Source organism: Dermacentor silvarum, chromosome 1, assembly GCF_013339745.2.
Source record: "Dermacentor silvarum isolate Dsil-2018 chromosome 1, BIME_Dsil_1.4, whole genome shotgun sequence".
Lineage (NCBI taxonomy): Eukaryota > Metazoa > Arthropoda > Arachnida > Ixodida > Ixodidae > Dermacentor > Dermacentor silvarum.
Window position 1 is genome coordinate 364,052,598 of NC_051154.1, and position 27,002 is coordinate 364,079,599.

Below are 27,002 nucleotides of genomic sequence, written 5' to 3' on the forward strand. Positions count from 1 at the left end.
CCGATACCATGGCATTGTACCAACTTGCCTGATCGGATTTCCCGCAAAATTTCAGCGATTCAAGGTTCCTAATTAAATTTAACATAGATGTTACAAGCGCTGTTTCAATACCAATCAGTGCTTGATGTAGCGATAGCTATGCCCTACAGTGCTTCGAGAAGGCTTTGTGGGAAAACGATATTTGATTGAAGAACAGGTGTCACATTTGAATTCAGGAGCAGATGTAAACAGGATTGCTATAAGGCAGGCATGCCTAAAACGCTGGATGGCTTCAGCTCTATAGCTGCAGTATGTTCAGTATATTGCACGAGTTTTCCTTTTCGCTTCATGCTTTTAGTTTTATCAAGTAGTGTTGAAAGAGCAATATTGTCTAATCGTATTGGACAGAAATATTTGAGAAAAACCATCTTCGAGTATCAAATAGTCCCAAATTATTTTTAAAAAATAGAAAAGTTCCATGGAGTCTGGCAGAAATCAATGTCTTGTTCACATTATTTCACACATGTACTGCCATTAGAGTCAAGAAAAAAGGAGCAGGACATGCCAGATGCATATATACATATTAGTGTGTAGTTATCATTGAGAGCTAAGTGCAATATAAAGGCGCATGTATTATTTTGAAGGAATCCAAACATGGAGAGATTTTCCAAATAAGGAATTTCTCTCTAAATCAAGACAGTGAAATTATAGGCAGCCTAAAACAAGACATTCTTACTCTGTATGTTCATTCGGGAACTTGCGTCTGTACAACTGTGGTTCTCTTAAATTAGAATCATTCCAGCTAATTTTCATTAGGCCTCACTTTGCATCAGCCTTTCTCCCTGTAAACTGCAAGAACTTTTGTTGTCCCTTACAGTCTTCGAATAAAGCAAATATTTCACAACTTCAAGTAGTGCATTTTTGAATCTAATAGCAAAGACTATTCGATTCATATTTGGAATTTCAAATATTCAGACACCTCTACCTTTAACTTACACGTAATTTGCTGCAAGATGCTCTCAGAAGCACTCGAGACTAAAACAGTATAGCAATTAAAGCCTTTTTCAGAGTTGAAATGCATGACAAGTGCACCAGCTGTGGGATGAAGACATTAGCTATAAAATTCTTGTAGCTTTTTGTCCTCATATATGTCGCACCTGAAAGACTTGCCTACTGGCATTGACCACGCATTTTGGATTTTAAGCTTGTTCAACTGCCCCTATTTTTGTTTAGATTCAGCTTTGATTTTTGTGATCAAGCTGCTTCTATTTCTTCAGGGGAAATACCAGTCCTTTTCTTTCTTTTTCATCTCCTTTCTTACACGGTTTATGAAGGATGCTTCACCAATGGATATATCCATCTTTTAAAGTACTTGCTGGAAGTTTAGCATGTTCATCCTTGTGTACATCCCCTTCTGCTAACATAGATTGAAGTCATTCGTGATGAACCAGCTTGTCAAATATTTTACGTGAACTATCTTAGAGGAAGTACACTATACTCTTGTAATGTATTTTTGTATCTATATTCACTCTCATCATCATCATCAGCCTATTTTGATGTCCACTGCAGGAAGAAGGCCTCTCCCTGTGATCTCCAATTACCCGTCTTGAGTTAGCCAATTCCAACTTGCACCTGCAAGTTGGAACCAGCTGAAATGAAATATTCAATCTATGGGTCTAACTACCCCATAGGCTTGCAGAAAGCTATAAAAGAAAATATCAAGGGCAGACTTGGCATGTTGGCACGTGACAGGGTTCTGCTCGCGTAAGCAATGACTTGCTCGGCACCGTCTTGCAACTGAACATGCAGCCTAGGCCCACGTTAATTGATGTAGGAGCATCCTCATCGAACTGAGCAAGTACATGCGGGGTTTGTAGGTGCCGCTGTAACTTGTCGAATACTGCTTCCTGCTCCTCTCCCCACATAAACGTGACGTCTTCTCTTATGAGGCTGGCAAGTGGAGAGGCAATACGAGCAAAACCCTTGGTACAACTCCGGTAATAGGCGCAGGGGTGCAGGAAATGTCACACGGACTGCTAGTCCTTGCAAGACGGCAGCAATTTTGTCAGGATCCAGTCTAACACCGTCATGACTGACCACATGACTGAAGAACTGAAGTTCTTCGAAGCCAAAGTGGCATTTCTCTAGTTTCAAAGTGAGTCCGGCAAACCGTATGGCTTGAAGAACGGAGAGGAGCCGTTTAAGATGTTCCTCAAATGTGGCCAAAAACCCAATCACATCGTCCAAGTATACCAATCAAGTCTTCCATTGGAGGCCAAACAGGACAGCATCCATTAGTCTCTGAAACATCGCCAGGGCAGAGCACAAACCGAAGGGGACAACCTTGAATTCGTACAGCCCATCTAGCGTATTCATGTTCAAAATAAAAGCAGCGCGAGAGACGGGCACAAACGAAGACGCAGCGCTGTGTTGTGCCTTTTTTCATTTGTCTGTATCTCACGCTTATTTTAAAAAAGACAATGTGTTCAGAAAATTCTTATTTTATTGGTAAACAAAAATTATACACAGATATACATTAACAAAGCATGGGCTAAACAACTGCCTTTAGGTGACACGATACATTGCCAGAATATAGAGGTGATAAATCAATTTTCTTAAAAATAGGTGAAAAGTTATGCGAGTCGGCCTAGGCCGACTCGCATAACATATACCCTATTTAATGTCTACGTCAGTCAGACCAAGCACTATGCAAACACCGCAGATAATACAATTAAAATATACAGACTAGCACTCAGTGGTACAGTGTCATGAATAGGAGTGCAAGAGTATTTGCATAACTGTGCAATATTATACAGAAAGTCCACAGTGTACTGGCCTAACTGTTAAGCCTACAAAAATGCACCCATGTGTCAGTAAATGTCACTTGACCTTTGTCAGATAATGTGCCAGCAGTGATAAATAACATTTATTCATTTTCTCACCATTATTGTCTGTAAGTAAGCACTTCTTGCATGAAAACCACAAGTATTACTCATGGTTCTCAAGTGCCTCTACCTATAACCATGCATGCCTCAATGTACAAAAGTTGCTGCTGTGCATGTTGAGGGGCATTCATTTTGTCAGGCACTGTACATTTTGTCATACTGTAGGTACACTTGAGATTACCATACCGAGACACTAGTCCCAACGGCTTCTCGCACCAGCCACCTCCACCTGCGCTTCAATTATACCTGCACTAAGCGTGTGAAACAGTGTGAATCAGCTTCAACCGATTAACAGACGCTGGCTTTCGTCATCCTGTGCCAGTGCCATCAGAGCACCAGCGGACAACACGGTTTTTAACCTCAGCCCTTGCTGGACCCTTTCCCTCAACATACACCTGCCCGGTGCACCTCGGCTCCTATTCCGAGATCCCTCACACTGGGTCTACAGATGTAGATTCAACATGATGCTGTCAGGGGGCAAGACTGGACGCTTCATGTACGGCAGCAGGCTTGATCAGCCCCAGCTATGTCCTCCTGCAGGCCCTGTCTACCACCTGTGTGCATTTCTTGAATCAATGCCACACACTGCCCATCCCTAGCACCACTCTCAGCCTCAACTTCAAAAGAAATGTTTGTACCGTTCACCCCAACATGGACTCCACCAGGACAGTCTGACACTATAAACTGCCGCTACGTGTACATACTTTCTTCTCATGCATCTTCTGTGTATATTATTGAATCGCACTGCATGCTAGGGGAAGAGCCTTAGCAGCAATGCGACAATCAGCTACAGCATAGCCGAGGAAGAAGAATGCTGCGAGCAAATTTGGATATGAATAAAATGCAAGCACGACTGGCCTGAGCAGCCATTGCCAAATGCTCTCAGCTCCAAGGCTGGTTGGCTTCATCAAACCGTGGCCGCGGCATCTCCTTCCGCTCGACCGCCTTCACATGCTGTTCTACAACTCTTTCTTTATTAGCAACCTACGGACATTCTTCTACACATCGTAAGAGAAGGGAATGGCTGCACTCGTTGTATGCATCATAGTTGAGCCCATATAACTAGTAATGGCCTTCGTGACATTCCCTGACCAGCTTTCTCATCTGCCATGGTCCCATTGGTTGCATCTGGTGCCCTAAAACCCGAGACCTACTTGCCATCCTGGACAGCTCACAATGAAATGCAATGCACACTTGATGAAATTGCTACCTACAAGCCATTAGTGACCTTATGGAGATGAATACGCTCACCCGCCTTGAACCCATCTGAATTACAGTAGAGGCAGGCAGCTCCTACACCTTGCTGCACCTGCCCCACGAGTGCTGCTACATGAGATGCTACATTTTCCACCCTGATGAAGTCCTCCTATAGAAATGTCTACTTCAACAACTTTCCTTAGTCCGACCACTCTTACAAGTTTAAAGGTGATTTCAGTTTGAGACAGAGCTAGACACAAACAAAAAGCAACAAAGGCATGATGAGGGGTCTGCACCCCCTGTTACACGGTAAGCACGATGTACATACCTAAATAATGCATTGCATGAAAACAGCCTTTATATAGGTGCAAAAAAGAAATACAACTTACACACACATCGGTGAATACACGAAATGAACTATTACATAGTGATAGATACTTGTTTCATAAATGCACGAGTAAACTAGGAATATATTATACAAGAAACATCAATTGTAATCTAAACAGTTCTGCGTAAATGCTCAGGACACACCATGTGATACTGTATAGAAACAAAGTAGGGAAACAGTAGTGCAAAGTACTGGGGAAAATCTATGCAGCGCAACAGTTTGTACAAAGCATACGACAGACAGTTCGCTAACGACAACTTTCACATGTCATTACTGACGCACAATAACAGTAAAAAATATGTAATACAATAGACACTTTGCAAACAATGTTGGCTGACATGACTACTGATAACTTTTGAAGCATGTTAATGACCAGGTGAAAACAATAATAAACATACTACATCGGTGATCGAAAAGGGGGGAAACAAAGCAATCAAATCTGAGAAAATGAGTTATACCCTCACTTTACTTTCGCTTGGGGCCACACCAACAAACCCCAAATCGAAGCTATCAATAAGGTAGAAAAACTAAATGTTATGACCACAGCCCATGCATGCAACAAAGCATATCCCTTCTCAGCAGCAGTCTACGAGGCTTGGCACACAACCATCGCAAGTAGATTTCTACAAGAACACCGATGTGCCGCTACTAAAAGTAGGACCTGCCTGCCTCTCAAGGTGCCAACATCAATAGCAGACTGGGCACAGTTTTCAAGCAATCCAAGGCTGTCTAGTGAAATAGAAAAGATTGCTTGCAACTAGGAAAGAAGGCTAAGCTTTGGCTGCGCCAAAGAACTGCCCACCTAAGCAATGCATTTACTGCTAGCCAATAGCCATGACAGCTGGCATGCTCGCCACTGCTGTTCAAAATAAACCAACTGTAATTCAACCCCAACAACAGAAAATTGAACCCCCCACAGATTAGTGGCAAACATGTGCAGCATCAGACGAGAACACTCCTAACAAAAGCTAATAACACTTTTGTAGCTTTTAGTCTGTGGTCCTTTCCCCAATTTATGTTGCAAATGGAAAAAATAAAGGCAATTTTCAATTTTGGCGATGCTAACTTTTTCGCCATGTCCACAAAGAATATGCTTCAAAGGTACGTTAAAGAGATGATAGCAACGAACACAACCAGCAAGAGCATTATTGTTCCCTCGCTGTCGCCTGAACATTCACTAATCGTTAACGCATGTAAGCCAGCGATACATGCAAGCCACAAGTGGAACCACACTAAAATCTACTGGCGCCCATGTGCAGTGAGAACACAGTATTATAAAAAAAACTTGGGAGTTAGAAAGAAATCAAGAAACCAATTAGAAAAAACAAAGGATGACCGTGCGATGTTGTTACAAGTGGCAGTCATACTTGTTTGCAATAGGAATTTTTTGTCACAGCTGTCCATGACTGAGCCTGAGTGTCGTACTGTGCCGTATTGCCCATTGCCTTGAAGCAAAATGGCCCATTGATAAGGCGAGTGATTTTGTTTATGCATGCATGAAAGGCATAGCTGCAACCTTCGCAGTGCACGATGGTCGGATGTTTTTACGAATGTCAAAGCTACGGCATCACCTAGTCACACAGAAGTTTCCGACTGTTAATGCAATGAGAGGAGCAAGGCATTGTTGGTTTATTCTGCAAGAATGAAACAAGCCCGCAAGCACAAGTGCGCTGTTTGTTGCTGGGTGCCAGACATTTTAGCTTTGGCTTAGTATAACATTGATGCAGGAGGCCGCACTTATAGGAGCGAGCCATTTAGCAGCCGATGACAATGTACTAAGCTATGCATGTACTTTATTTCATTGTGATAAAAATAAACGAAGTTTTCATCGTTTGCTTGGGACAGCAACCCCCTTTCGCTTGGTAAGGATAAGAAAATAGAGTAAGTATAAATGCTCACATTAGGTAATGCTTACACAGAAAAAGAATAATGACAGTCTTTCAAAAAGTTCTAATTCAAACATAGTCTGTGGATGTCTGGTGTACACAGGATTTAGATGCACAATGTACTATGCAAGTAAAAAATTTGAGCTGCTGTCACAGCTTTAAGACTGCAGCTATGTCCCTCATGCCCACATAATGAGAAGCATTTGTCTTATGAACTGGACAGTCTCCTTCTTTAAGGCAAGGGCCACACTGCATATAATACAGGATGCTACTATTTTGTGACATTCGCCGTATTCTCTGCCGAGACAAAAATATTTGCTGTTACAAAGAACTGCAGTGCAACAATCATTTGTAGCAACACTGGCACTGTCACGCCAGCTATGTTGCGCTGATGTGCAGCTCAAGGTCCTTACACAGCAGGTCGGATATAAGAACAATGCAGACACGGTCGGAATGCATAAACTGATGAATACTGCCTGTAAAGGCGCACTAGGCATTGTTACAAGATCAGGCCAACTGACTAACACGCACAGCTCGATAAGCAGTGGCAACCATTTCAATAAACTGCAAATGGGTGTGTTGGCGCATGAGAGTAGATGGGCAAGAATGCCCCCTCCAGAAATTTTCGGACACAGGCAGATTGCTACGTTTTGTCCCCATGCAAATAAGCAAGCCAGCAACAGGTCACAATGAATGATTGACCACAGAAAGCTAAGCAAAGTTGGTAGAAACTCATGTTATAAAAATGCAGATGTGTATAACAGGAACACAACAAGAACGAGAACACAAATGCTGAATGTCGAATGAAAGGTGCACAATGGCCACAGCACAAGGCTACATGCACGACAAATAGCGTTGCCATATTTTACCATAATGAGTTGCTTAAAAAGCCTCTCACAACTAGGCGTTTACTTTTAGAACTATGTTACGTTATGAGCAAAAAAGTGTCCTTGCTGCCGAAGCTGCACTGAAGTTTAACGATAGCCTCCTATATACTTTCATGCCTGCCCAATGGTGTGAGAAGCGCAGTAGACAGGCAGTCGCACCTTGTTTTGGTGCTCACCACCACTCACCAAACCGAGCTCAGAGTACAGCAGACGATGGTATAGCACGACACCCGATAGCCTTTTTTTCTGCGCAGCTTCACTTTACTGAATCTACACACCAGTAACACCTGTACTGGCAAAAAAAACAGATTGCCATAAATTGCATCTGCTGAAAAAAAATGTGCATGAAAACAAACGCAAGAGATTGTTCTCATTTATCATAACATGCTTCCTTGCATTTTTGTTTCACAATGAAGTTGTATTACAAGCTAGCCTAGCAAAAAGTCAATATGAAGTGTGACACAAAAATATTGCAGCCATTCGCATCTACAGCTTCTAGATCATTCATGACAGCAGCTTCTGTGCAGACATTCTGATAATGTCGCTCTAATCTACTACCTTCAGGGCAAAGTTAGGAGAGAGCACAAGTACTTAGTCAAGATTGTCTCGAACAACTTCTCGTGATCACTGGGGCCTGAATACTTAGACGATGCTTCCATTACACAATGAAACGCAACCACATTTATCTTGTGACTTCTTGACGATGCATAAAAAAAGAAAGCTGACAGATAGTTCTTCTTGCAGGTGAAACATGACTAGGGCTCTCAGTCAATGCAATTCACTGTATAAAAGTAAGCCACTGAACTTATACAGCGAAGGAAGGGTCTGTTGAGTATAAAACACCGAACTTGCTAGGACAGGCTGATGTGTCCTTTTACTGTGAATTGCCCCTGGTCTACTTCACAGACAGCAGTCGCTGCTTTACTATCATAGTATCCTTTATGCCAAGCCACTGCTTCAGCAAGGCAAACAAGTTTTGCCACATTTTAAGACTTCCAGATGTACACACGCTACCACAACGGCTTTTTCGTACGCTGGCCACTGACCACAGGCAATTTGACAGAGTGCTGCAAGCCTGGAATGAAATGCGAGGAGACACAAAAATTATACGAGAGACCTGTAACCTATGCACAACGGAGTCCCCACTGCTCTCTTAGTTCCAATGTTACCAGTGTTGATGCACATCAAGAGTTCACATGATTAACCACTGCTTACACGAATACTTTCAACTATACACCATTTTGCAAACTCTCCATTTCACCACAAAGGAGTCCTCTAGAAGATCAGCAGTCAGTCACTCTAGGCCTTGTATGTGGCAGTACATCTATGGGTGGAATCAAAACTTTTCTACCGAGTTCCCAACATCATAGATGTGGGATGAGCTGCCTACAGGGAAGAATACACACTGTGCCTACAAGTCATCACTGGTCTACAGGTAGTGATTTTCTGAGGGTGGCGGGTGCTGGCACTGCATAATGTGAGGCAGATCAAAAGCAAAAGCTCCAATGAGCATGTGCTGACAATAAAAATACATGGAGCTTGCGTCCGCATAAATTCCCAAGACACACATTGTATTTGCCATCCTTCATGCTGACATAACACGATGAAGTTTTTCGCGGAACTAAACAGTCTGCAGCATGTATTACTACTGTGCCAACCTGTGCTCGGAAGTACTGTGAAACTTCAGGCACTCTCCCAAATTTTGAAATAGTGCCCGCAGCATTTATGACATCCCTGAAAATGGCTGTGGCACACCAAGAACACAGGTCTGAAAGCATGTTTTGTACTGAACTTCCATCTTTGCTTTCGCAGATGCTATGCGAGCAGACAGTCATGAGCATGTGCTGACAATAAAAATACATGGAGCTTGCGTCCGCATAAATTCCCAAGACACACATGTATTTGCCATCCTTCATGCTGACATAACACGACGAAGTTTTTCGCGGAACTAAACAGTCTGCAGCATGTATTACTACTGTGCCAACCTGTGCTCGGAAGTACTGTGAAACTTCAGGCACTCTCCCAAATTTTGAAGTAGTGCCCGCAGCATTTCTGACATCCCTGAAAATGGCTGTGGCACACCAAGAACACAGGTCTGAAAGCATGTTTTGTACTGAACTTCCATCTTTGCTTTCGCAGATGCTATGCGAGCAGACAGTCACTGTTCTTTCCAAATTATGATACATCTCTCGCATAATGCACCTCTCAGCTACCTGCATCGGCACAAACTTTGCCACAGAAATAGGACGCAATACAAAGCCATTGCCATCTACAAAGGGAAATGTCGATGTTCCCAAAGTGGACCAAACATGCGTGTTCACTTCGACAAGTGTAGAAGTTGGTGAACATTAAATGTCATTGAGGATTCTCCATAAAGTCTTGACATATGGGCAGCAAATTTGAGCAACAGCTCTTCTACCTCATTAATGTCACTTGCCGTAACAACATCTTTAAGCAATACAAAAACTGCTTTGGAAAGCAGAGAAAAATGAGCCAGGAAACTTTGTGCAAGCCCATCTGAAAGGCATGGAATACTGTAAAATAAAAGCCAATGCCGCCATTCAACAGCCTTCCAAAAAGAATGCTCTGAGAGTGGTCGCGGTGTTCGTACAAATGTTACTGGTGGCTTGATGCTGCACCAATCTCCCATCCAGCATTTTCAGCTTTCTGCCAATGTAGTAGGCAGATCCTACAGATGAAAGCCACAACTGCTGTTTTGTCACACCTTCTAATAGACAATGCATATAGTCTGGGGGCAAGCCCCACACGAGGTCTAGACTTTTTAGCTTCATCAAAGGAGATGGCCCCTTAACGCCGGTGACTGTAGTTCTCTTATGCACAGCTTGAAGCATCAGCTTGAAAACACCTTCATGCGTTCTCTCTGGGGCTGGCGCCGCATGGAACAGGTACTTCAGAGTTCCTGTAAATGTAAGCACACAAATGCAAAGGCCATCTCCTAAACACATCACGATAAGCTACAAATTGCGTCATATGGCAGTATCAGTGTTCAGCGCGGGTGGCGATGTGGGCTTGTTGGTTGGTCATCAGGGAATAGTATTTGGATAGCGCAGCAAAACACGAACACGAGAAGAAACGAAGATGAAGACAAGCACTTGTCTTCACCTTCGTTTCTTCTCGTGTTTTGCTGCGCTATCCAAATACCATTTCAGTGTTCAGTTTTAGTAACAAACTTCACTCACATACACTAAGAAGTATTCCTGCATTAGTTTCTCAGCTATCGGCCTTTGTCGATAAGGCATAACAAAACCAGATAAAATATGGTGATTGCAGCTATTAAAAATCTAAAGCATGCAGAGCATACCACCTAAACAGATATTGCGATATGGTACCACTAGTACTGGTTGCAGCACAGAGCATTGCAGTAATGGTGAGTTTTGGCAGTAGAGTGGAAAAACGATTTAGAGTAAGCTCTAAAGGCGCAAGTGGGCACTCATCACATAAATGTGCACGACTATCTCTGACATATATAGGACTGACAACAAAACAGAAAGCATAAAACAAAATGCACACAGCACATTGCTGTACTGTTATCGCCTTGCTGTCCTTACCTGGCCAGCCTCTTCATCATCTTCACAGCTGACATCCTGTGTGGCAACACTGGGAGGAGGAACAACACGTTCATCTTCACCCCTCCCGTCTCCTCCGCATGTATTACTGGCATCAGGCATTGGTGGTTCACTCATCTGAGCAACAAGCAGCCATATCTGGCAACACGCTCAGGTTACCATCCCGAGATGCATTTGCAGAAACACTGGCTGCCTGATTATCTGGAGTTCTTGGCGCACAGGATGGCCGCTGCCTGCTTGTTTGGTGCAATAACCTGGAAAAAAATCCTTGCAGTTTTAATTAAGTGTGAATTACTTTTACTCTATAATGTGCAGATAAATTACAGTGGCAGTGATGTGTAATAAACAGAACTATCACAAATGGTAATAACACAAAGAATAATGTAATTCATATACAAAACATGAAAAAGGGGTCACGATGGAAGGCTGGCTCCTGACTGAGGCTTCCCTTGTCCCAGCCATTATTAATCATTCATATCACAACATGTGTATATTACAATCTGCCTGCCATATAATCAATTGCAAGACTCAATTCAGGTTGGTCCATAAGGCACCTTAGAAGCAGACTTTTTTTAAGTGCACAATGCACCATACAGAGAATGAATGGTATGAGAACATGACACTCACAATAATCTGGATTAATTGTTGCACACAAGTTTACAGTGGGCCTCTTCGATTATCAGTCCCTGACAGTCCCGGACTGCTTGGGACTGTTGTGGCGCATTCGATTTTGCTCGGACAGCTTCCGAAGCTCCGCCCACTAGTCCGAGTGTTGTCAGAAGCACGTTCGTTTTTTCACGGACCGCAAGTTCCGGACTGCCCGCGGACTGTTGGGAGTTGTCAGCAGATGTTTGCTCGGACAAGCGCAAGTGGCTAGCAGACGACGGCTGTATTAAAAAGATGCGCACGGTGTATGACGCCATGTTGTGAAAGATTCCGTGTGCTTCTGCGTACTTGGCGCACGCCAGACGGCAACTACTGTGCATTGAGTTATCGCTTCTGTTACATCAGTGCTTTCTGTGCCATCATGCAAGTTTTTTACGAGCCGTCCAATTGCTGTAGCTTGAGTCTTCGTGTTTTTTAAGAAAGAAGCACAGCGATAAGGCGCACATGCTTGCTTTTCTTAATGTGTTTCACGAAATCTGTCATGCACATTGACATGCTTGCTTTTCTTAATGTGTTTCACGAAATCTGTCATGCTCATTGCAGGTAAATTTTGCTTATCAGGTAAGTGAAACTGGCGTACGTGCAAGGAATCATATTGACACGTGTACATGTTTGTCTTTCACCGGTGGCCGCTTTCCACCGGCTAACAAATGTTATCGCTCGGCGCAGGACGCGCCTGTATCGGAAGTTTCTGGAACGTTATCGATGCTTCTTTCCGTTGCCTGTTTTCACCGACGCTTATGTTGTCTGATTGTGTGACCGACGCGAATTGTCTAGAACTTTCTGGAAGACACGCGGGCATCAGGGATTAATCTGGAACCTTCGATGACTCAGGTATAAAAGCCGACGCGCTTCGCCGCTGATCATATTTTCGACGATCGCCGACTGTGTTCGCCGCTATCGTTGTGCTTTGAGTGTAGCTTGCTTTTGTGGGCACAGGTTCGCCCAATAAAGAATCAGTTTCGTCATACACAGTTTTACGACTGTTTACTTCCGCGTCACTACTACGTGACATCTGGTGGAGGTGCGATTGTGTCCATGCAGCGGACGCCCCTGAAAAGCCGTGATCCAAGCCCGAACCTCGAAGAGAGTACCAACGTCGTCCCGGAGCATCGAGCTAGCCTCAGGCTACAAAACCAACCCCCGGAGTACGGACTTCTTCCCGAGAAGACCAGGAAGTGCACGGCCACGACGACCGCATCAACCATGACAGCTTCAGTGCCGCCTACACCGATCGTGTTACAGCACCCCCGGGAGCCACCGACGTTCCGCGGATCAACATTTGAGGATCCGGAAAGCTGGCTGGAGACGTATGAAAGGGTCGCTGTATTTAACAACTGGAACAGCGACGACAAGCTGTGCCACGTCTTCTTCTCATTGGAAGATGCTGCCAGGACGTGGTTTGAGAATCGGGAGTCGACCTTGACAACATGGGACCTGTTCCGCCATGGCTTCCTGCAGACCTTTACAAGCGTTGTGCGCAAGGAAAGGGCCGAAGTTCTCCTAGAAGCCCGGGTACAACTGCCCAACGAGAACATCACGATTTTCACGGAGGAGATGACTCGCCTGTTCAAGCACGCCGACCCCGATATGCCAGAAGAGAAAAAAGTTCGCTTCTTGATGAGGGGTGTCAAGCAAGAGCTCTTCGCGGGATTGATACGCAACCCGCCAAAGACTGTTGCTGAATTTATTTCCGAGGCCACAACCATTGAGAAGACGCTCGACATGCGGACAAGGCAATACAACCGCCGAACGCTGGCCGCCAACAACATCGACGTTCAAGCACTTGGCAGCAACGACCTGCGCGAGACCATTAGAGCGGTCGTTCGCGAGGAACTGCAGAAGTTCTTCCCCAAGTCGCAGCTTCAAGTGGCATCTATCGCCGACATCGTCAAAGAGGAAGTTCAACGCTCATTTGGAATTCCCGATGTGCAGCCGCAATCGCCGCAACCCCAGCCGGAAGCGCTGACCTACGCCGCCGTCGCCCGTCGTCAAGGCCCCCCTCCGCGCTCGCGCCAGGGCCCCGTAACGCCGCAGTTCCGACGTCCACCACCACCGCCGCCAGCACGCCCACCGCAGCTACCCGAGAAAGACGGACATTTGGCGCGCCCCCGACCACCGCCCGCTCTGCTATCACTGCGGGGAAGCTGGTCATGTCTACCGCCGATGCCCATACCGCGAGATGGGCCTACGAGGGTTCGCCGTCAACGCGCCACGTCCCCAAATTGGGGAGCGGCCACGTGACATCGCCGACTACCTCGCCGGAGCCCAGTGGAAACCAGGACGACCCTCACGCTCGCCGGCACCAGGACGCTACTTGTCACCGCAGCGCCGACCATACACTGGCCCATCCAGGGGCCGGTCCGTGAGCCCCTATCCGGGAAACTAAAAGCAGCAACCGATGGAGGTGCGGTTGCTGTACGACGCAATGCCGAAGATCCTCCGCCGCCATCGAAGAATATTCGCGAATCATCACGACGAGATATCAGCACGCCGCCTGGCAAGAGCCTTGACGACAACACTTCGCCGCCGAAAGAAGACCTGCCGACACGACATAGCAGCAGCGGAGCAAGCCGACGCAGCCGTGATCCGACGCCACGACTTAACCGTAACGCCAGACGACGGTCTACCTACTTAGACATGCTAATCGATGGTCAAAACGTCACCGCTCTCGTCGACACTGGAGCCGACTATTCCGTCTTCAGTGGCACGTTCGCCGCCAAGTTGAAGAAGGTGAAAACAGCCTGGCAAGGACCCGATATCCGGACAGCGGGAGGCCACCTAATAACGCCGACTGGAATCTGCACAGCACGAGTCACGGTAAACAACCGCACTTACCCGGCGAGCTTCGTAATCCTGCAGCACTGCTCCAGGGATGTCCTCCTAGGCATGGACTTTTTAAATCAACACGGTGCAGTCATCGACTTTCAACGCACAACGCGATACCACCGGATACAAGCATAAGTTACTATGCCTTGAATGTGCTTGAAGAACAAGTCACCGTTCCGCCTCGCTCCAGCGTAATGATTTCCGGCGGTACCGAAGTGCCTGCAGACATGAAGGGCGTCATCGAGGGCGATCATCACTTACTGCTCGACCGTGAAATTTGCGTCGCTAGAGGCATAGCTGAGCTACGTGCAGGGAAAGCAAGGGTGATGCTCACGAACTTCAGCTCCGAATACAAGCACATTAACAAAGACACCACGGTCGCCTACATCTACGAAATAGTACAAGCCAGCAGTGTTTTCGCCTTCACGGATTCCAGTGAACCTGCAACGACGAATATAGTACCTGAGCGAACTTTCGACGTCAATCAGAACCTTCCCAGGCATAAGAAAGAACAACTAAAAGATCTGCTCATGCAATACTGGACTGCTTCTCGTCGTCGTCAAAAGTTCGACAAACCCCTGTCGCCAAGCACCGCATCATAACCGACGAAAATGTCCGCCCACTCCGTCAGAGCCCGTACCGAGTTTCGGCGCGCGAACGCGAGGCCATAAGGCAACAAGTCGACGAAATGCTACGCGACGACATCATCCAGCCGTCCAAGAGTCCGTGGGCGTCCCCCGTGGTGTTAGTGAAGAAGAAGGATGGAACCCTACGTTTCTGCGTCGATTATCGTCGCCTCAACAAGATCACGAAGAAGGACGTATACCCCCTCCTACGGATTGACGACGCCTTGGATCGACTCTACAACGCAAAGTATTTTTCGTCGATGGACCTCAAAACCGGCTACTCGCAAATCGAAGTCGACGAGAGGGACCGGGAGAAGACTGCCTTTACAACACCAGACGGACTGTTCGAGTTCAAGGTCATGCCGTTTGGTCTTTGCTCGGCACCTGCGACTTTCCAACGCGTCATGGATACAGTACTGGCAGGCTTCAAGTGGCAGACTTGCCTCGTCTATTTGGACGACGTCGTTGTGTTTGCCTCAAGCTTCGAAGAACACCTGCGGCGCCTTGAAACAGTTCTTCAAGCAATCAAAACCTCCCGACTCACGTTAAAGCCCGAAAAGTGCCGCTTCGCATATGAGGAGCTCTTCTTTTTGGGCCACGTCATCAACAAGTCTGGAGTGCGCCCCGATCCTCAGAAAACTGCGGCCATCTCCAACTTTCCTCCGCCCGATGACAAGAAGGCAGTGCGTAGATTTCTTGGACTGTGCGCCTATTACAGGCGCTTCGTCAAAAATTTTTCACGGATCGCTGAGCCACTGACGTATCTCACGAAGGCCGACGTCGAGTTCATGTGGGAGACGCCGCAAGTCGAAGCATTCGAAGAACTGAAGCGACGCCTGCAATCGCCGCCAATACTTGCGAATTTCGACGAAAACGCCGATACCGAAGTCCACACCGACGCAAGCAGCGTAGGACTCGGCGCCGTGCTTGTGCAGAGGACTGACGGACTAGAAAGGGTTGTAAGTTACGCTAGCCCGTCGCTATCGAAGGCGGAAGCAAATTATTCCACAACAGAAAAGGAGTGCCTCGCCATCATCTGGGCTACATCAAAGTTTCGCCCCTACCTTTTGGCAGGCCCTTTAAAGTTGTGAGCGACCACCACGCCTTGTGTTGGCTAGCTCACTTGAAGGATCCTTCAGGCCGCCTCGCACGCTGGAGCCTGAGACTTCAAGCATTCGACGTCACCGTCGTTTACAAGTCCGGGCGAAATCACTCTGACGCCCATTGTTTGTCTCGCGCCCCAGTCGAACCGCCGCCACAAGACGACCAGGATGACGACACTTTCTTGGGACCCATCAGTGCCGATGAATTCGCCGAACAACAACGAGCCGACCCGGAACTAAGGAGCCTTGTAGACTACCTGGAAGGCAAGACCGTCATTGTGCCGAAGGTGTTCAGGCGAGGATTGGCGTCGTTTTTCTTGCAAAACGACATTCTCCTAAAGAACTTCTCGCCTCTCCGAGCCAACTACCTCCTCGTGGTACCCTCAGCATTGCGTCCAGAGGTTCTGCAAGCTCTCCATGACGACCCAACGGCTGGACATCTCGGTTTTTCACGCACTCTCACGAGGATACAAGAAAAATACTGCTGGCGTCGCCTCTCTGCCGACGTCGCCCATTACGTAAGGACATGCCGAGACTGTCAGCGACGCAAAACACTGCCGACAAGGCCAGCCGGACTTCTACAGCCAATCGAGCCACCTCGCCGACCGTTCCAGCAGATCGGGATGGAATTACTGGGGCCTTTTCCGACGTCGACCTCCGGGAATAAATGGATTGTCGTAGCTACGGACTACCTCACCCGCTACGCCGAAACAAAAGCCTTGCCCAAAGGCAGTGCTGCCGAGGTAGCCCGATTCTTCGTTGAGAACATCCTCCTCCGTCACGGTGCCCCAGAAGTCCTCATCACCGACAGAGGCACGGCCTTTACGGCAGAACTAATTCAAGCCATCCTGAGGTACAGCCAGACAAGCCATCGCCGCAGCACCGCCTACCGCCCGCAGACTAATGGCCTCACCGAGCGCCTAAATAAGACCATCGCCGACATGCTGGCAATGTACGTCGACGTCGAACACAAGACGTGGGATGCCATCCTTCCGTACGTGACCTTCGCATACAACACGGCCATGCAAGAAACCACGCACATGGCACCGTTCAACCTGGTCTACGGAAGGAAACCGGCAACGACGCTTGACGCCATGCTACCGGATGTCTCCGACGAAGAAAATCTCGACGTTGCCACCTATTTGCAGCGTGCCGAAGAAAGTCGGCAGCTCGCCCGCCTGCGCATCAAGAACCAGCAGAGAACAGACAGCCGACACTACAATCTTCGACGACGCTACGTCGAGTACCAGCCCGGAGACCGTGTTTGGGTCTGGACTCCGATACGCCGACGAGGACTTAGCGAGAAACTCTTACGTCGCTATTTCGGACCATATAACATTATCCGACGTATTGGCGCACTGGACTATGAGGTCGTGCCAGACGGTATTTCGCAATCACAGCGGCGCCGCGCACGACCTGAAGTCATCCACGTGGTGCGTCTTAAGCCTTTCTACGCCCGCTGACGAACTTAGGTCCTTTGTTGCTTTGTTATTTTTGTCCCTTTCTGTACGCGTGGTTCTGTTTTCGCTTTCGTGTTTGTAGCATCAGGACGATGCTTTTTAAGGGCAGGGTATTGACACGTATACATGTTTGTCTTTCACCGGTGGCCGCTTTCCACCGGCTAACAAATGTTATCGCTCGGCACAGGACGCGCCTGTATCGGAAGTTTCTGGAACGTTATCGATGCTTCTTTCCGTTGCCTGTTTTCACCGGCGCTTATGTTATCTGATTGTGTGACCGACGCGAATTGTCTAGAACTTTCTGGAAGACGCGCGGGCATCAGGGATTAATCTGGAACCTTCGATGACTCAGGTATAAAAGCCGACGCGCTTCGCCGCTGATCAGATTTTCGACGATCGCCGACTGTGTTCGCCGCTATCGTTGTGCTTTGAGTGTAGCTTGCTTTTGTGGGCACAGGTTCGCCCAATAAAGAATCAGTTTCGTCATACACAGTTTTACGACTGTTTACTTCCGCGTCACTACTACGTGACAATATACTGCATGTGGCTATTTGACGCCGGTAGCTGGGGTGGTATACAATAAGAGCTTCGCGGATTGCTGTTGACATATATGTTGATCCCTTCTGCTACCAAGTTCGAGCGTTTGATTTTTGACGTGCAGGATTAGTAGACAGTGTACACGCACTCTCTCACGCGTCGGACCTTTAATTAGCAGATGGTCTCGCAAGCTTTGAGGATGTAGGCAGGTGCTTTCTGCATGAACAGCGACGTGGCATGACCATAATTTCGGAGTCTCTCCACAGCAATTTTAGGGCCCATAAATATATTTCCCCACCACCACGATTTTCCTTACGTCCGTGTGGGAATTCCACTTAAATTTCTCAGGCAATGAGCTGGATAGCGCGACGTAATAAACTGCGCATTGCAAAAACGTTCTACGCGCTCAGGCTACGATTACACTGTGCTAGCTTCATGGTTGTGTCGGCGACGTACGCCTCTGAGACTGCACCATTGCTGAGGCCAAGCTAATAATAACGCTGGGTAGGGGGCTATCTACGAGTAGGAAAGAGCAGACGATGGCAGCCAGGAGAGTGACTTCCTGTCGCTGTGCTTCGACCGAAATCTCGGACAGTCCCCGACAGCTGGATCACGTGACTGTGACGCGCTCTTCTGTCAGGGCTAGTCAGACCGGAAGCCGCGGACGGTTTGCGGAGTCCGGGATTGCATAATCGAAGAGGCCCAGTGACATGAGCAAAGGAGGAAACCACAAGAAAATTTGAGAAAACATACAGCCATTGGAAGCAACACAGTAATGCTGTTTTGTTGCACTATCTACATTAGACAAGTAAACCTGTTTTCCAGTAATACAAAAGGCTGCTTACAAAACTCAATGCCTAGGATAGAGAAAGTTTTCCTTAGTTATCAAGCTCCCACTCTCGATTATATTCCATTACCCATTTTAAACGAAGTGCACAAGTACTTAAGTATTTAAGGTACTTAAGGGAAGGAATCCAAAGGGTTGGCACAGTCATGCAACCAGCAATCGACACACTGGCCTCTTGGGCCAATGCAGCAGTGGCATGTGAAAGATATGTATTACATTTGTGGGAAACAATTAGCTACATTTTCACATGCTCAGTTATTGCTTATGTTAATTTGCCTACAAAAGCTTTCGAAATACGTTTTGGCCAGTAATAAGTTATCAACTCATTTCTCCATTCTAGATTTGTAACCCAAATGGCACAGTAGCAATTCTTCTGTGGTTGTTCACCAAAGCCTTCTCGCTGAGCCTTTTGTTTACAGCATGACAATAAGCGGCGCAATTCGCTGCAGCTCAGCCACGTCGGGCTCAGTCCGCCGAGGTCGGTCCGTCATGTGAATCCAGCTCTCATGCTCCTGCTGCCGCTTTCATTGTTAGTGCCTTGATCGAGCTCTGTACGAAAGCCCACACAGGACGGTTTTTGCGTTCTGCCCACATCGTCAGGCTGCACCGCGAGACTCTTCATGGGAGCTCCAGATTAGGGGCCCCTCCAACAGTCCTCGGACTTGGCAATAAAGACGGTTAAATGTCTCCGCGCAGAACTCGCGACCTGGTGCACGGCTGCAGAACGCCACAGCTACTAAACCAAAGTCGCATGTCAAAAGCACCCCTCTCTGCACCCCCCCCCCCCGTAAAAAAAACCATAGAACTTGTTCTAATCAATGAATTTTCAGCAATACACATACCTTGCTTGCGCGCCGTGTTTTCGCTCGCTTGGCAATGCTGCTGAGTCTGCTTTGGTACTTGCTCAGTTGAGTTCGGTTCCAAGTACCACCTGTAGCGGCCTCGCGTCTTCTGCGACATGCCGAGCGCGCAAACAACACTAGCAGAAAGCAGACTGGGCCTAGGGGACGCTATTAACGCTGCTGCAAATAGTTGCGGACAAGCACAAGATCCCAAGTATTACTAAGAGCTAGCTTCACTTTCGGCACACCACACACCTTACACTATACAAAAGGAGGCGTGGTGAACTAAGCAAATCATGCGAAATGGAAGCCTCCTAGGCATTTGTGAGGCTACAGGTGAGCAATGGATAGATATTGTGTTTTGTATCAGATGGTGGAGATCAATACATTGGTGGAAATGGATAGGTGGATGGATGCTATGAGCGTCCAATTTGAAACGGGGTGGTGGGTTGAGCCACCAAGCTCTTGCTATTATTTTGCCTAATATGGTACCTTTATTTTTGAGAAACAAATAAATACAAAGAATTCCAGGCATCAACCTTTTTGAACAATTACTGGGAACTCTGTTTCTGTACGTCTCCGTTGTTTGTAGTCTCCCTACTTGTCTGCAAACTACAGATAGAAAACATTGATGGGCACCAACTGGCCGCTGCTTTTTTTTTGCTGTTGATTTTTTACTGAGTCACCTTTTTTGAGGCGATAAATTATATTATCACGCCTGGCGGCCTAAGCCACCCAATGACGCAGGGCTAAACCGTGGAAAGAAATTGATCGTTAGAAATCAGGGCACATGCGCCACCTTTCTTGATGAACCTTGCTCGTCGATGCTTTAGTTAGAGGTTTGCTATCTATGTAAATCAACGAAGAAATCGTTTTTCTCGGCAACTACTGCATCAAATTTAATGAAGGTTGTAGCAGTTAAGAAAAAAAAAACGTTCGAATCTTGCGACTCTTGGCAGCAAGTGTTATATTTACGTCCTCGTTTTTTAAATAACAATTTTTCAAAACGGCACATTTTCAGGAAATGGAACTATCAAGTTAACACTCAGACAACGTTACCAGATTGCTCTAGTAACGTTGACCCCGGCAATGGAAAACGATAATACATCTAAAGCGGTCGAATTGGTATATTTACACCCCTGTGAAATACATTGTTGTCAAAGGACTTTTGCAGAACTCTAGTCTCTAGTAAACATGAACTGTAAGAAATCCACGTAAGCTGTAAAGAAATAAACCAAATTTGTTCGCTTTAAAGCGGCTCTACTTTAAAGAACAGAACTGCGAAATCTGTTTTCGGTGCAGAGCTAAGAATTTGTAAATTTACAAGGTTCTTTTATTTATTTTTTTTCGTGCTTGGCTCTTTTCGGAAATTTTCGGTAAGACAATCAGGTCAAAATTCAGCTCAAATTTTAGTTATACTGGTTCTGGGACCACGTCAGGAAAGCATTTCTGCGTTTTACATGTATTCGAATAGGCGCGGCATTGCAGTTGGGCTCGCGAGCCAGCACCTCTTTATTATGACGCATCATTTCATAATGCATTATTATTTAATTCTGTACTCATAAGCCCTTGGGCGTGCGTGTGTACGAAGCCTCATTTCGATCATATACATCTTGGATATCGCTGAGCCTTGCACTTTAGTATGTGTGCATGTAGCATGCCGTTTTAATGCGAAATATTATTTGTATCATTCCAGGCATTTGCGGTAGGCTGGTTATTTCCTGTCTCGTCACACTTCGGTCCTCTAGCTGTGAAAAAAAACCCCACAGAGCCCTTCCACTTTGTGAACAGAGAAGTCCAGCGAAGCTGGCGCGCTTCACGTCGTTTTCGCGCCCATTCGCGCTTCTGTGCGCGTTGGCAATTCCCGCTCTATATCGTCCGAGCGAACGAACGCGTTCGTCCCATAGCGACAAAACGACACAAGGATTGGTGGGAAGTGCCGCTGCCGAGTACTGCGACACTTGTGAGAGAGACATCGGTGGTGGCGATGGGTATAGCAATGGCCCGGGCCATCCATCATCCGTTTTGACACCTGTGTAAGGCATTCATACATAAACACACACACACACACACATATATATATATATATATACCATTTCTGCACATCAGCAGCATCGGCCCACATGTTCGTCTATGTCGCCGGAGACGATCCAGCAGATCCTAGCCATATGCAGCTTCGCTGTAACAATGTACATGGCCGACAGTGCACTTGAACCTCGGCATTAGACCACGATCGCACCAACCGCATACTACTTTCACGGCCGCTGGATAAGAAAAAAAAGTTTTTTTTTTATCCAGCGGCCGTGCTACTTCCCTGCCAAAGCCGGCTCGTGGGACCCTTGGCGCGTGCATCACTTGCCATTAATTTTCTCGTATTATTTCCTCGTGACATCCAGTGACACACGCAGCTTTTTTTTGTCTTTATTTAGGGGTTGGGGGGGGGGAGAGGCGGCACGTGCCTTTCCCCTGACCACGGTGTAAGATATATATATACCCTGATTACGCCACTGGTGCCAACTCGCGCTTTTCATCACCGCGTGCTCCGTGATCAGCCAACATTGCTCAGTATACTTTCCTAAAGTAGCAGCTAAGGCTACGTAGAAAAGGATGGTGGTGATGATAACTGAACTGAAAATAGTGAAATTATTTGGAGCCTTATGTTTACATCCTGCTCTTGGTTGCGTGAAGTGACCGGCAGTTGATGGCGCTCGGAAGTCTGCGACGCTGTTCGTCCTTCATTACCTCCTCGCTGTACCTCCTGTACTTCCTTCGTAGGGACGGGAACATCAGCATGTGCATTAGCATATCCCGCTGTATAAACGGCCTCCTAAATGTCAGTTTGTACAAGTCGTAGGAAATATTACATCCCCGTACCACACATTAAGTGAGCCTAACATTCTGTGCAAACGCTCAAGCATGCACGATAGTGTTGGCTTGTAACATTTATAATCTTAAATGTTCATTGTTCGATATAGATGCTTGTGCATGACAACATATGGAAAAGTTATACATTAAACAACCGTAATAACCCCGAAGATAGAGACGAAGCCGTGCACTATTAGCAACCGCGCGACCGGAAATCAAGCCACCGTTTTTTCGTGTCAGCAAGAGAAAAAAATCGAAAAAAAAACCCGGGCAAAATAAAGCGGGCAAGCAACATTTCCTAACCTCATAACGGCGTCATGCATGACTCATTTGGTAGGGGCACACCTAATAGAACATGTTTTGAATGAAACAGCTCTATTGTGCGTCCCGCAAATAGCGAGACTAGCACGATAGGAGCCCGGGCCGGCAACCTCGCAGGTGCTTTTATCAATAAAGTTTTTTTCCGTCCGTCCGTCCGTAGGAAAAGCAGTGTGGCACTTTCGTATGTTCGCGCCTTTGATCACATGGCATTGGGTGACGTCGTCAATGTGACGTCACATACCACACACGTGGTAGAACGCTGACTCTGACAGTGCTGACTGCTCGTTCGTGTGCCCTTGCTGTGTGAAGATGTTTGCGTTTGTGCAATATAAATTCGATGGCAAGACGGCTGTCGTGAAGCTCTCCGCTATAAAGGATTTCGCTCCTAAAAACGTTACCGATTTTGAGTCTACTGGCCTGGGGACGAAGACGCCATCGGCGATTTTTATGAAGCGCGGATCCTGCATCTCGCTGGTAAGTGACATGTCAAGTTCCATTCGTACCCTTTCACAGTGATGTCATGCATCGAAGAGCGTGCGTTGTGTTTAGGCAGTGGCCGCAGTAACATTTAAAAGCAACTTCGCTAGACATTCTCACACAATGAATTATGTCTCGAAAATGCGGGGTAGCACTACCTGTATGTGCACTCACTAGGAGTCTTTAATTTTGAGTATCCGCTATCGAAAAACAGTTGCATCATGAGCATTTGATGTAGACGTGCTTTAAATAGCTGCAGAGTCCCCTACAGGCGGTGTCTCTCCTTGGATTGTGAACGGCGCTGTTGTGTTCGTAGGAGCACTATTTGACTAGGCCTTGTAGGAGACAGATTTGTGTCTGCGTGTGCTTTCTTTGCATGCCGCATTGCTATATAATCTGCAGAATCTGAGGAAGAGATGGAGGCATAGAAGGAAAAGCGTCCCAGGAAGGTTTTGGTGGACTTGCCACGAGGAAAGAAAAGGAGCAAGGAAATGGTAATGTCTTGTTGATAATTGCATTTACAGCATGCATGGCAGAAGCCTAGACCACTTCACTTACGTTTTCGATAAGTGATGTCTAAACTGCACTGAAGGCAATGTGATTGTATCATACATACTAAAGTTTTTTTGTCAAACATTATATTCCTAAGTTAAAATTTGCTTCTACAGTCACTATAACTCTCCCTCTTAAGTGCAGCAATATCGGTCCAGCGGATGTCTCATGAAAACATATTTGCATTTTGCATTAACTTCAATTAAGAAATCGGTGTTGGCCACAGGGTAAAGCTTCTTCTTACGTCTTAATCTTTCTGTGAACCTCTTTTGTTTAGAGTGCTAGATAGGTGAACAATGCAGAGCAGAGCACAATGGTAAGGCGATATGCCTTCTATAAAGAAGCCAAATGTAGCAAATTTGTAGCACAGCTTCGAAATTTGGCGTGCCTGCTATTGCACCAGCTATGCTCTGTGCACAGAAGTGGAGGTTGTTGGCATTCGTTCATTGCCTTTTCAAGTCTAATTTGTTTCATTGTTTCTTCCCCAAGTGAAACTGAACGAAAGGAAAAGTACAAGTTTTCTTCTTCAGTTATCTTGGTGTTTGGTAAATGTAACTGCAAGTGGTTGCGAAAATATACGATCTAGAGTTGGTGCATTTGCAGAGAAAATGCATGTAGATGAACTGCTATAAATAAGTGCCTCATTTAAGAATGCACTTTTCGAAGCATTGCAAGCACACACACACACACAAAAAGGGCGCTGTAGGGGCAAATTTATTTGAATTATGAAGCATTAGTGTTTCTCTAGCCAGAAACTTCCGTGAAACAGACTATGCTGAAAGAAAAACAAATTCTTTTGAGCTTTAATGCTCATGCACAAATGCTAGAAATATTTGTGTTGCGACCACTTCAGTAAAAGAGCTGCAATGTGTTTTGATAATGTTGTGCAAGCACAGTCACTGTAATTGGAGAACATTGCTTTGCAGACATCGATTTTCTTGTCTCATATCAGCACTGCCTAAACAAAGAAACATAATAAGGGATCAACTGTGCTTCCTAAATGCAATACAGTATGTCAAATGTTTGTGATCATTCCTAGCATTGGCGAAGCAACAAGCAGAAACAGCTGGCAGCACGTGTTGCTTTGTTGTCTTGGTTTTCTACTTGGTATTCTCTTTTCGGCTTGTGATTTCTTGGCAATGGGCTAATTAACATTGTCTTTATGGGGTACATCCTATTTCATTTAGCAGTTGTCATTTAGTGGTGGCAGTCCTGATGAGTGTTGCTATTGAGGTACTAGTAAAATGTTCACAGCTCAGATGCCTCCTTCAAAAACCTTTCAGAAAGCCGAGTTGTCTATGCCACATTGTTTGATGTGTCAGTGCGAGCGCAACAGTACCCTGTGACACCTCCGAATATTAGAGGCAAGTTCTACCTTCTGCTGTGTGATCTAGTTTGCTGTTTATTACTAGCACTATCTTGTTTTGTGCAGTTTGTGCAGTAAGGTGTTTCGAAATAGAACAAAGGATGACTAAAAAAAACATCTTTTCTGTATTTGATGTACAGTAAGGACTGTTATGTGTTATATTGGACTGACATTCCAACAGGAGTGCTTGTATAGCATGCAATGATTGCCGTTTAGAAGCATCAGTCATCCTTATTTTATACCCGGTACATATGTACTGTTAAAGGAGCCCTGAAAACTTTTTATCGAAATCGAGAAATGCGCTTGAAGTCACAATAGACTATATCATAAATACTTTGCAGCAAAAAGTGCTTCAATGCGTTCAGCAGAAGCGAAGTTATCAGCAGCCAAAAATCGCCTTTGATCCCCTTCGTGGTGCTCAGGCTCCTTCAAAGCCGTGCACTGTAAAGGCTATGCCAAGCACGCTTGTCCTCAGTGAGGCGCAGTGAGCTGAGCGAGTGGGCTCATTGCGGCACCCAAGGGCAACTGTGGTATTTTTTATGTGTAGCAGATGCAGCCACTTGTAGTGTTAATGCATCTGCACAGCATTTGTCTTTGCGCAATAGGGCTTGAGTGCATGCTTGGGCTCATGTGCTCCAATCTGCCTAAGTTACGCAGTGTGGACCAGCTTTGGCCTGAACCAGCTTGACCGAAGTATAGTACCACATCCAATTTGCGCATTTTGAGGCAATATCGATAGCTCAGTATGAAGTGATGTCTGCCAAGGCATCTAACCAGGAGTGAGCACGTGCTGGCAAATGTACGTGGGGTCTGACCTTAAGTTTCACATAGTTCAAGGCTAGTTGAATGTTCAAAACAAATTGAAATAATGAGACCGAATGGCTACAACACCGATAAGAAGTGTGGTCAGTTTAATGTCTACGCTGCACAAGAACAGACAATAGTAGGCTTCCTGAAATACGTAAATTCGAAAGCATATTTTTGCTAACTTCAGCTTGTTTATTAAACAGTATTAATAAATATACACAGTAACAATAGGAAGAATTACACTGATCCAAACACCCTTCTCGATTGATGTCAGCTATTGGCCAATAGCAGCCCTCTATTGGAATATGCTATATGACGAAATGTAGCACCCGCAAAGAGAGAGAAGGCATCTGTTGAAAACAGTGTTTCAAAAAAAGGTGAATTAATGCTCTGCTTGTGAGCTCCACGTGCACAACTGCGAAATTTGACAGACATTCACAGCAGCGTATGCGATCTGGAGGACTGTGTTTTTTTACCAAGACCAATGGGCGGTCGAGGACCCCTGCAAAAAGTTTATTTTTATCATGAAAGAAACGTTGCATTACAGAGACATTGCTGGTATGTAGGATTCACATTAAGGCTGTACTTGCAACATACTGAAGCCCCTGTTATTGAATCTGACAATATCCATCCTGCATAGTGTGCAGCCTTGTGTCCACATATGTTGCATTCCAAGTGTCAGTAATCTTAACACTATGCTAGCTATACAAATTGTTCTTGCACAGGCACTTCAAGCACCTTTGCTGAGACACTTCGATCGCCTAGGCTATATTTGCAACAAAGTAGTCTGGTGATGCATAATTAACAAAAATGTTTTTAGTATTTTTTGTTGCAT

General features: G+C 46.0%; 1 long non-coding RNA gene across 1 annotated transcript; it reads left to right on the forward strand.

Moving 5' to 3' along the window:
• The first annotated feature begins 23,245 nt into the window (after positions 1–23,245).
• LOC125942395 (uncharacterized) lies at positions 23,246–25,875 on the forward strand. Its single transcript, XR_007465067.1, has 3 exons — positions 23,246–23,439; positions 23,845–23,936; positions 25,278–25,875. It is a non-coding gene; the product is annotated as an uncharacterized LOC125942395 (long non-coding RNA).
• The last annotated feature ends 1,127 nt before the right edge of the window (positions 25,876–27,002 follow it).